We start from the raw sequence: 13,243 nt of genomic DNA, 5'->3' as shown, positions 1-13,243 counted from the left end.
ACCACCTAATCAGAAATAACCGTCTTAGTGACATGCAATATGGTTTCCGTTCTGCTAGATCTACAGCAGATGCGCTAACGGTTATATCTCATAGGATTAGTGAATCTCTCGACAAAAGTTTCTTTCTATGGTAATTGCTCTTTACATATTAAAGGCCTTGGATAAGTTATGGTATAAGGGCCTACTTCACAAGATTTCCAGCTACGGTATAACTGGAAATGTTTTCTCAATCATTAAATCATTTCTCTCTGATAGGCTCATAAGAGTAGTAGTTGATAAGCAGAAATCAGAGACCATCAATATTAATGCTGGAGTCCCTCAGGGGTCCATCCTGGACCCAACTCTCTTTCTGATCTACATCAATGATCTCCCAAAATACATACTTAAATCATTCGTTGGCATCTATGCTGATGACACGACCATCTACGGCAACACATCAAAGGCCGTAAATGACAAAGTTCTCTCTGATTCTCTCTCCTCTGATATTGAGCGCGTGGTACAATGGGGGAGGAGCTGGCTGGTTACTTTTAATGCATCTAAAACCAAGCTCCTATCTTTACATCATCAACGCTCTGATCCCCATCTAGCATCAGTTGAAATGGGTGGCTTTATTCTATGGGAGGCTCCATGTTTTGATAAGCATCTGGGAGTGACCTTTACTCCTGCCCTGAAATGGAACACGTACATCAAGTATGTTGCCAAAGTCGCTGAAGAAATGGTAGGATATTCTAGCGCTCCAAAAGATATCTCACAGCTGATGCAATTCTCTATCTATATAAAAGCCAAGTACGTCTAAGGATGGAGTACTGCTGCCACATCTGGGCAGGAGCTGCTAAAAACAGCCTATCCTGACTTGACAGAGTACAAAATAGACTTCGTGGCTTAGTAAGGGATTCTCTTTTCCCTTCCCTGAAACCTCTTTCCCACCGAAGAGACGTTGTGTGTCTTTGTTTTATCGTTGCTTTCATGACAAGTGCTCGTCTGAACTCCAATCTCTGCCCCCTTCGCCAATCTTTCACGATAAACACCCGTCTAGCTGAAACCACTGCCAGAAATTTTCCCCACTCTTAAACTGTGCCAAAACGAAAACGTAGATTCCATGAACAAAGCTTCTTTCTTAGAAGTGCACGCCAGTGGAACTCTCTTCCGTCTGCCTGTTTCCCACCTGGTTACAACTTGGATGTCTTCAAGTCCAACATAAACAAATTCTTGATGAACCGCCCCCTTTAGTAAGACATTTTATCAAATCTCCAACAGTAACGATTACTACGATACTATCCCATTGATTACTGTACACGCAATAACCTTTATCTCAGAGTGGCTTCCGGGCCTTGATAAGTGGTGACTTCCATGTAAAAAAACAAAAAGAAATCTGCACAAATTAAAATATCATATTTAAGCGTATTGTATGACCGGGATACGACGGACGACCACTACTACATATTAGTACAATAACTAATCAATAGAGAATTGGCTTCATAATAATAAATACGAAATCTGCGTAAATTAAAATATCATATTTAAGCGTAATTTCAAAACGAGCAATGCCGTGCGTTCTGCTAGTTAACAAATCATTTTTTTTTTAAATCTGAATAAGTGAAACTAAAACTAAAAATCCCCCCAAATGATCAACTGTCTACAATAATTGTGGGATTTTATTTGGGATTAACATTGGTTCGCAATTTCTGATTTCAGATAAAGCAGCGATAATGAAGTGTATATTTTATATTTTACCTTTCTAAAGTTTAAAAAAAAAATGTTTTGTTTAAAAAAAAATGTCCGTGGAGATAGGAGTCCTTTTTCATGATACTACCGGAAGTAAAAGAAAAAGAAACCGGTGTCAAACTAAAGTATGTCCTTTCAATCGTTTATGATTCTGAGGTGCCTTAAGTATAATTGATCCACAATTTATGATCAATGTAAGTATAGATCGACGTAGGTGTATCAGAATTTTTGTAGGAATTTTTGACACCCCTAACACGAAACTGCGAATAAAATATTAAAAAAACTCGTAATTTCTCATTTAAAAGTGGGTTGTTTATTTTCTTTATGGATTATACTTCCAAAATAAACTATTAAAGTTGTTTTAAAAGTAATAGAATTTTTTTTAAACAGTAATGGATTTTACGAACTCAAAATTTTTCAACTTAAACTTTAAAAATCTATCAAAATGTTTCTATTGATTCTATTTTTACGATATTTTCAGTGTCAATGTGAAATTTTATGCTCTTTCCAATAAACCGAATATAATATTTTAGACAAACGTTTTTTTTAAATTAACGCTCCCCATTTTCAAGTGTCTATTAAAAAGTAAATAATTAATTTACTCACCAAAGTGTTATATATCACAAATTGAAGAATATATATATATATATATATATATATATATATATATATATATATATATATATATATATATATATATATATATATGTATTTAAAAGTGTGTAGCCATCAACAATTGTGGGGTTTTCAGCCTTTTATCATATTTTATTTTAAAATATTTTTATAACGCGTTTCAAGCTTTGTTTCGCTCTCTTCAGATATTTTCGTAAAAAGTTGTTTTCTTTAAATAAGAGTTTGTAAATGTTATTTTTACATCTGCTGATACTAAATGTGTTTTTCAGTGTGATATGGTCTCAGACATTCTGTCCCCAACAGTAAGTGTTGGTAGTGTCCAGTCAGAGTTAAGTTCAAAAAGGGAGCTTTTGATCCATTTGGTGAAGGTTTTTATGTTTTTTTTAATGATTTTCTCTTTTGATGTATAGCACACATTCACACACAATCACACGCACATACATATACATACATGTACATATACATATACACACGCATACGCACGTACACAGGTATATACACATATACACACGCATATACACAGAAATATATGTAGGAGCATACATATATAGATACCCACCTACACATTCAAACACTCAAACACATCCACCCACTAACGTATCACACACATCTTGGTTAAATTTTTTCTTTGTCTTTCCCAATCAAAACACGCATGCATACATGTACTTAATCATTCAAACATAAGTACACGCACACACACACAAGTAAGATGGAGAGTAGGTAGGAGATGATATAAATACACACACACGCACACACAATCACACACATACATATACATGACACACACATATACATACATATATGTATGCGCATACACACATATGCATATATAGAGAGACATATGCAGGGGTTCACACATACACATACATCCATATACTTACATATACACACGAATGCATTTACCCACCCATATATATATGCATACATATATATACACACACGCATATACAGATGCGTATACATCCATCCACCTATATATATGGACACACGCACCCAGAATCACACACACACACACACACACACATCTACATATTCATACACCCATATCTTACATATATATTGGTTGAAGTTTTCTTTCTTTCCTAATCCAAGCACATATGCATATATGTATTCAGTCACCCAAACATAAGTGCACGTACATTCATAAACAAGATGGAGGATAGATAACAGATGATATATATATACACACACACGTATACACAATCACACACATACACGCATACATACACATACACAGATATATATACATACACATACACACGTATAATTTCTAATTGTTTATTTAGTTTAGGGAAATGGTATTATACTGGATATGGATGTGCGCGCCCATGAAAGTGTGCGCGTGCTTTATTGTGCTTGTTTTGTTTCGTGTGTGGTGGTGCACATTTGCATAAGTATGCATGCGTGTAAGTGTATTTTTTTGTTTTGCCTATTTATGTGTATAATTATTGAGAGATGTTTAAGGCGGAGTTGAACTTTGCTATGAAGTTTTTTTCTTGTGTTAGTAAGTAGAAGTAGTTGTCTGTTTGGAAGATCGGTATTATCTCGAATCTGCCTCCACTGCATGTGTGTATATGCTATGATACATGCAGGTGTCTATTTTCCGCGATTTTGATGTTGGATCGATGTAGGGCTACTCTATTACTAAGGTTTTTTGTGGCGCCTATGTAGGATTTATCGCATGCTGCACATTTTATTACATAGACCACGTTTTTGGAGATGCGATCTAGTTTTTTTTTTAATTTTGAATGTTTGTATGGGGTTCATGAATGTATATGTGTTTCCCTCGAATATTATGTTGCAAACTCCACATCGTTGTTTGTTGCATTTTGTGACTCCTGTTGTTGTGTCTTGATTGAGTTTGTATGAAGTAAGAATGTGTTTTAGGTTTTTGGGTTGGCGTTTGCTTTTTATTATTTTTGTTGTTTTAAGGAAGTTGTTTAGTTTTCTGTTTATGTTAAGTAGGACGAGGTGTTTCGTTGTCTCTGTGAAAAGCTCTGGGTTGTTTGTGTTGTGTGTTGAGACGTATGTTAAGATTTGTACTTTGTTTTGTTCTTTAGTGGTTCTCAAATCTTCTACTGGTATATTTATCGCAAGTTGAATCCCTTTGTCTATAAGTTGTGATGGGTATTTTCTTTTTCTTAGATTTATTCGTAGTTCCTTGAGTCGGATTGTCCGAAGGTTTTTGTCCGTGATTATGGTGCAGATTCTACGTGCTAGGGTGTAGGGAATGGCTTTTATGCAACTTTTAGGGTGGTGACGTTTAAAGTGTAGGTATTGTTGGGTGTCTGTAGGTTTGCGGTAAATATCTGTGATAATGTTATTGTTTTTAATCTTTATCAGTATATCTAGGAAGGGTAATTCTGTAGAGCTTTGTTCTATGGTGAATTTAATTTTTGGGTGTAGGTTCTGGAGTATGGTGTGTAAGTCCGTGATGTTTCCCCATGTGGGTTTCCACAGGCTGAAGCGGTCACCAAGGTATCTTTTCCATGATTCTATAAACAGTTTTTTAGTGCTGTGGCCAACTTTGTGTTCTATCTTTTCATATAAGGTTTCTTCTAGATAGGCTAATGTAAGAGTTGCGTAAGTCTGTGCCATTTTCGTTCCCATTGCTGTACCTAGTGTTTGGATGTAGTTGCCATCGTTGAATTCGAAGGAATTATTATTTAGGATTATGTCTATACTATCGATAATGAATTGCTTTGTGAATCTAGGATGTAGTGTTTGTGCGTGTCTGTTGATCCAAAATATTATTGCTTCTTTTCCTAATTCATGGGGTATATTGCCATATAAACTGCTAACGTCAAATGTAACAAATAGTGTCCCGTTTTCTACTGTATGTAGTAAGATAGTAAGAAAGTGAATGTCGTCCCTTATGTAGCTCTTAACTTGATCTGTGGAAGGTTGTAATAAGATGTCTATTAAGTTGCTAAGTCTGCTTGTCGGACATGGCTACACACTTTTAAATATACATTTTTTTTCTCTCGTTGGAGCTACACAACAATCACTTTAAATATATATATATATATATATATATATATATATATATATATATATATATGTGTGTGTGTGTGTGTGTGTGTGTGTGTGTGTGTGTGTGGAGGAGTATATATATATATATATATATATATATATATATATATATATATATACACATATATATATATATATATATATATATATATATAATGAGTTATATGAAAGAGAGGAAGGGTGGTATATTTAACACGTGGAGGCATCAATAAATATGCATGTGTGAGGAGGAGGGTTCGGAGGATAAGGCCAATGGATAAGTGGTTTCGATTGAGCAAATGTTCGTTTATCTCACGTCAAATCTCGTTTGCTTTCTAAAAAGAATAAACTCATTCGCCTAACGTAAACAAAATGCTTCTTTTCACGTGACTGGCTTTCTATGTGGCATTCACGGACGTAAAGGAAGCATAGACGAATGGAAAAAGGCGTGCAAAACACGCCTCGTAGCTTCCCATGTCTGACTAGCCATCCCGAACTTCACGAACTCATTGCATTCCCGTGTATACATGCGAGAGATTTGCGGAATTAAAAAAAAAAAATTAAAGAAATAAAAAAAATTAGTTCTCTCCCACTGGGAGAACTTAAGACACCAGGGTCGGAAAAGTGGGATTGAGACGTCAGCGACCCCCAGAGGAGGGACACTCTGACCTGCAAAAGTTCCTGGACACCCCCGTCGGCATTCCCCGGTAAGGGTGCCTTAGGCGATTAGCCATAAACTAACCCCTTCTCAACGAGAGAAGGCAAAGATTGGGTGGGTGGACCTCCTAGAACTGCACGGAACTAAACTCCCACCACAAAACCAACAGGAATTGTCTAATCTCTGTTACTGAGTGAGTTATTATTACAGCGTTGCCACCAACTTACATCTATGCGTCCTTGCTCTAATTTTTGGCTTCGATATTTAAAGAACATGGACAGTTTTTATTTTATTTATTTATTTATTTTTATTCACATTCACCTCTAACAGGGCATATCGCCACTTGAACGTAAGGAACTACTATATGACTACGAAAAGATGTTGGTTTACATTACATTTAAATTTAATTATAGAGAAAAAGAATACTTAAATTAACGCCCCTAAAATATCGCTCGAGTTTGTTTTTGTTTTGTTTTTTCATATAGACTTAACAAAACAATACTAGATCTCTACTATATAAGAAAGAACAATGTGTATTTATTTGTATACTTAAATAATTATCCGTCCAGTCACGCAAAATTCAGTGAACCAAAATGTAATCATTTCAAATATTTACGGAAATTGAAGTAAAACCAATTGACAAGTCCGTCACCCCCACTCTTGCCCCCGCCTGAAATGAACTCGTTTTATTCCCATAAATGAAGTTTTATTTCATTATCTTCTCTTTTACTTTCTATACCGATCGAAAAATTTGTTTTTTCTCAACTTTCCAGCAGGAGACGCTCTTTCTTATTTCGGTACTTATGCAAAGAAGCTATTGCGCTGAAACAATAACGTTATTTAGAAAGCCATTCTTAACATAGGGAGGAAGTGTTTTGTAACTATTCTGCACTTTCGCCTAACTATTTAATAAACACTGATTAAAACGTAGAACTTTAAAATACCATCAAAAAATAGCATTAAAACACCATTAAAAAATAGCACAGTATTTTCTCTGCAAAAGCATACTTCTTTCTTTCTTTCTTCTTTTTTTTTTTTTTTTTTTTCACCCCAAACAAGGCATATCGCCACTTGAACGTAAGGAGCTTCTATTTGGGACAATGACTACGAAAAATCTAACAAGATGTTGGTTTACGTTACAGTTAAATTCTGCATATCAGTACAGTCAGGGAAGAAGGTAGTAGGAAGGGAATTACAAAGTTAAGCTGTTCGCAGGGAGAAACTATTAGCGTAAAAAGCTTTCTGCCATTTTGTGACATCGACAGTGAAGGGGTGTGATTCTGTTGCTAAGCAGGTTTGTCGGGTATATGTTCGTCGATGGGACACAAGTGTAACAAGTTCATCAGAATACATCCTATCATTTCTCTGTCTCATATTTATCAGTACTAGGACTTATACTGTTGACATTTAACTTCTTAGAGTATGTTTAAAGAACTTGTATATTTCTTGAATAACTGCTCGCTCATAAGATACGCTTAAATATGATATTTTAATGTATGCGGATTTCGTGTTTATTATTATAGACGAAGTTCTCTATTGATTATTATATTGTACCCAATATATAGTAGTGACGTCATAAAATATGCTTATATATATATATATATATATATATATATATATATATATATATATATATATATATATATATATAATTCATATCCAATATATAGCTGTGATTTCAAAAGTTACGAATCTGCATGAATTAAAATATATTAAGCTCATTTTACGACTTGCAAAATCGAGCGACCCCCTACCCCCCACCTCTGCTAGTATGACATAAATTTTCCTTGCGAATGAAGTTACGAATATTAATTATGAGGTTTAGACTAATAAAGTATCTTAGCTTATGAGGTCCCAATTTTGAAACTTTGGGGAATGTGGAGTTAACCGTCGGGTTATCAATAGTTGGTTATCATTAGTTGGTTATCATTACTCCTATGATCCCTATGTAGTACCTCTTAGAATTCTATTTATGGATTAAATGTGCTGTAAAACTAAACAAGCAACCAATTAATTAAAATGATTACTTATAAACCGGGCCCGTGTTACATAATGGTTAGCGTATTCGTTAATGGGTCGAGAGACCACGGTTCAATCCTAGGCCGAAACTTGGTGCCTTCTCGCATTATAAGTTGAGAAGTCATTCTTTAGTTACCACATCTCTCGTATCCATCCTAAACCGGTAGACTAATCTTGAAAATAGGGTGGGCCCTTCCTCCACACCTCAATGTAGCAGTTAATACAAAGCGAACCTTTGGGCCGCCCTCGATTATGCTCGGTCACTTTAATTATAAACCTAAAAGCCTCCCGCAAAAGTTCGACTGAAAATCGAACTTTGAACGATGATTTTTGGGGAGCCATCTTAAAAGTACATTTACAGAAAGGTGACCATTGTTTCTCGGAAAGAAGGGATTATTACGGGCTAGCTGTTCAGTTCTACTGAAGTTATGATTAGAAATAGCTTAATTGTTCGCACTTGATTATAAGCACAAGTACAGGGGTTGTCCATTGTCTCTTATAGTAAAAAGAAATAAATCATTAGCTAAATTTTTATCTCTGTCTATTTTACTGTATCTTAAATAAACATCTTCGAAATATAGTGGGTGAGAAGAGACGTTACGAGTCTATCTCTGCTCTATCGTTACTTTCACGGTAAGTGCTCGACTGAGCTCCAATCCATGGTTCATCCCTGTAAAACATTTGTAACAAACACTTGTCTAGGTACAACAACCGTCAACAATGTCCCTCATTCTCTATACGTGCCTAAAACAAAACGTCTATTCCATAAGCAGAGTTTCTTTCCTACAACTGTGAAACAAGATACCGTGGAGCTGCTTCTTGGCTGACTATAACTTGTTCATTTTCAAGTACAATGTAAATAAGTTTTTGTTAATCTATCCTCTTAAATAACTAAGATCTACCCAAGTTCCGCCATTACTGATCATCATTGAGCTGTCTCGCCAACTACCTAACACTTATTAATCTTTATCCTTGAGTGGCCTTCTGACCTTGTTAAGTAGTGATTTCGAGTAAAAAAATTATAATAAAATAAACATTTTTTGTAGTAAATATCTAACCGTCTTATTTTCAACAACGTCCAAAACCAGGATGTAACTCGAACCCGCCTCCCATTTTAGCGTAAAGACACCTGAAGCCGATGAGAACAGATAATGTAATTTTATCATCCTACGCACGAATTGTCGAGGGTGACCTTCGTGTGGTAAAGAGTGGCTTTGTCTGCCTAGTAGATGGAAGTCTACGTGTGGATTTGAACCTAATACTGATAACGATCACATTGTTAGACGAGCCACTGCTTCAAAACAGCTGAGTCTTTTAAGCGCTCGATGCCCTTATACCAGATCCGGTAAACCTAAGTAAATTGAATAAAGGGATCTTTTTAATTTTTTTTATTACATTTTCACCCCGAACTAGGCACACTATTACCTTGATGTAGGAAGCTACTATCTGGGACATAATTTGCAGGGATACTATGTAGGGAGTTGTGCTGCAATATGTCTGATTACATTATACTTGAACTTCTGCATTCCAGTACAGTCAAGGAAGCAGGAACCCAAGAGGGAATTCCAAAGTCTAACAGCGAAGAAACTGTTAGAGAATTAGGCTTTCTGGCGTCTGGGGATCTCTGTTGTATATGGGTGGGATTTTCCTGCTTTATTGTGATATTTATGTCGAGGGAATACAAAGGCTTTTAGTTCGGAGGAGCGGCTTAAGAAAATGTTGTTGTAACAAATATCGGCGCAGTTTATGGAATATGTGGTGAAAGTTTCGAATCTTATCAAATCAATTGCAATAAAATTTGAAAAGGTATGTGCATTCCTTCTCAAACTAGGAATAAAATATAACTTTGTGTTTAATGAACCGTTTATAATAAATTGTATACTACTAGTGCGCTGTGCTGCGCTGACATCCCAAAGCAAAGAAACTGGTAATCTACATTACCTGTAGGTTTTAATTCAGATTCCGTCTCCTAGTTAAGTTGCCATATAGTTGGATGAGGATCTTCATCTACTCTGACTTTATATATATATATATGTGTGTGTGTGTGTGCGTGTGTGTGTGTGTGTGTATTGTCTAGTGGTATAAATAAGTGTTCTGTATGCATATAAAATATTCGTTGCATATATATGTATGCATATATATATATATATATATATATATATATATATATATATATACCTCATTAATATGTTTAAACCCAAAATATTAAAATATATAAAAAAATTCGGTAATATTCATATATCAATAAAAATTAAAGTCACAAACAATCGAATACAGAAAAAAACTAGAAAGAAAATTTAATTACTTTTAATTAACTTAAGTTAGAAATAACAATTGACAGCAATTGTAAAATAACTATTATAATAAAGCTCTAATTAGATTACGTTATCATGAAAAAATCAAATATATAGAGCAAATGACTAATAATAATGATAAAAATAGCAGAACAAACTGCACAATATCATACTACATGGCAATGAAAGGAAAAAGAAATGCTAAGAATGAAAATAGGTATAAAAAATAGTAAGAAGAATAAAAAGAATGAAATTAAAAGTAATAGAGAAGACGCAAAAAAACAAGTATGGTTTAATGCGCCTTTTAGCGAACATATTCAAAATAATATATTTAAAGAATTTTACAAAATAATTTATAAGAATTTTAAGTAAAATTATTATAAACTTTCAGTCTCTACTGCTGCTATAATAGGTTCTAATAATGGTAAAATAAACAAAATAGTGAATGCTAATAGGATTGAATCAGGTCAAATTTGGGAAAATGTAACTGTAGAATACCTAACGAATGTCCATTTGGTGGCCATTGCTTAATTTCTGAAATTGTGTATAAATGTGAAGTTAAAGTGGATAAAGTAATTTTTTAAGACAGATACAGAAACCATGTCGCATCATTTAAAATTCGACCTGAGAACGAACTATATAGGGATAATGATAGAGATAATGATAATGATAGAAATGAGGATTGAACAAAAATAATTCTTTAAAAAACAGAGGTACACAACTGCATTAGGTGATTGGGTTTGGGAACTACGTAAAAATAAAAAGAGCTAGATAAGGCATAATCTGTGATTACTTGAAGCATACCACATAGTGAATTCTAAAGAATAAATTTTAAACAAAAAATTAGATGTCAGACAAAGCTGTCTTCATAAAAATAAATTATTATCACATCTAAAACCTTATTTTAATAAATATATTAAGGAAAATTTTACAGAATATGTTGAGGGTGAAATGTAAATATGTAAAGAGAATTCTAAAATTTAATATTAAAATTTTAAAATCGTGCGATGAATAAATTAGTATATAGGAAATAAAATAATTATAACTTAAATAGAAGAAATAGAAGTAGATTTCGTTTTAATAATCGTTATGGATAATAAAATTACACCTGAAGGGAAGAAACCTAAAATTATATTGAAAAATAAATGTAATCAAAATAATAGAATTATAAACTTAAAATTGAATGAAGATTATTAATAAATACCAAAGTCAAAAGATTTAAAACTTAGAGGAATTGGTAAATTAATAACAAAATTAATAAAGATAGTTATCTCCCTTGATATTAAAAATTTCAGAATGTTGAAGAAATTAAAATCGAATATTTTTATAATGATAAAATTAAAAAGATAAATTTAGAACTTAACACAAAAAGTATGATGTGAAGATAAATTTTAATTAATAATTTTTTTGATTAAATTTTTAATTACAATTCTGTCTTAATAAATAAAATTTAAAGCAAAGTTAATTAGTAGATCGTAGATGTAAACAAAACAGATAGGAAATTATTATAGAGCGAAGAGAATGTAGTTAGAAAATAAATCAATTAAATAATTAATTTGGAGAAAAAATAATTACTTAAATCAAGCAACTCACAAAGGATTAATGTAATATAAAGATAGATAATTGGTTGTAATATACTTTAAAAAGTAGAAATAGGAAAATAGAGTACTTATTAAATTAATGGAAAATAATTGGTTGTAATATACTTTAAAAAGTAGAAATAGGAAAATAGAGTACTTATTAAATTAATGGAAAATAATTAAACGGAAAGTTAGAAAAGCGGGATGGAGATAAGTTTAACTGCTTCATCTCTGAAATAGGATTAGAAATATGGTCATATATGTATAAGTAGTGTATTTAACCGTCCGATGAGAGGTTGCGTTTGGAATATGTTTGAATAACAATTTTTGTAATTGTCCGAATGGTCACGAAATAGTTTTAACGATTATGAAAATACACAATATGATGCTCTCATTTTATATTTTATTGTCTAGATTTTGTAAAAAGATGTATATATATATATATATATATATATATATATATATATATATATATATATATATATATATATATATATATATATAATTGTTTTCTAGTTCTTAATCATCTTCATTCTCCCGGCAATTGTTTGGTGACCCTGGGGTAAAGGCCTCGCAAATGGAGCAAAAGGTGACTCCGTGGCTACGTTCGAACTGGATGACCAGCAGCAATTGTCACACTATATACAGCTGATAGCGTAAGCATGCAACATGCAACACTAGTGTCTATACGTATACAGGATAATTATTGCTTAAGTATAAATATGTATGCATAAAATAAATTTTACGTCTATAAAAGTTACCCATAGACGCGCATTTTCTTCTTTTCTTCTTTTTTTTTATTTTTTTTGCTGGTAGACAATTACTTCCTTTGCACAAATATATATGTATTAAACAGCCCCTTTTTAATGCACGTTTTTATTTATTTATTTACGTGTATTTAATAATTTCTAGCGAACATAAAAATTATTCATGCGTTACTTGGGTAAGTGAATTTGAAACAAAGGCGGCGTTTCCACGCTGCTGCTATCGCCAATAAAATTATCAATAAAATTAACTGAGATATATATATGTGTGCGTATATATATATATATATATATATATATATATATATATATATATATATATATATATATATATATATATATATATGTCAGGTCATGTCATATGCTACTGGTACCATGTAACCCAGTACTACCTGCCCTATGGTCGGGTCACCGGCGACTAAACTGGTTCCCCCACCAGACTTGTTTGGTGAGGAGGGCGGCTAGTCTCCCTGAAGGATTAAAAACAAGACCTTCCAAAAGGCGAATGAACTCTTTTTCTGGGTCAACGGCCAACTAGCACCGTGTATATTTGTGTGT

Source organism: Euprymna scolopes, chromosome 30 (genome assembly GCF_053919585.1).
Source record: "Euprymna scolopes isolate OS-2025 chromosome 30, ASM5391958v1, whole genome shotgun sequence".
Classification (NCBI taxonomy): domain Eukaryota; kingdom Metazoa; phylum Mollusca; class Cephalopoda; order Sepiida; family Sepiolidae; genus Euprymna; species Euprymna scolopes.
The sequence above is the reverse complement of the archived record's forward strand: the minus strand, read 5'-3'. Positions refer to the sequence as shown.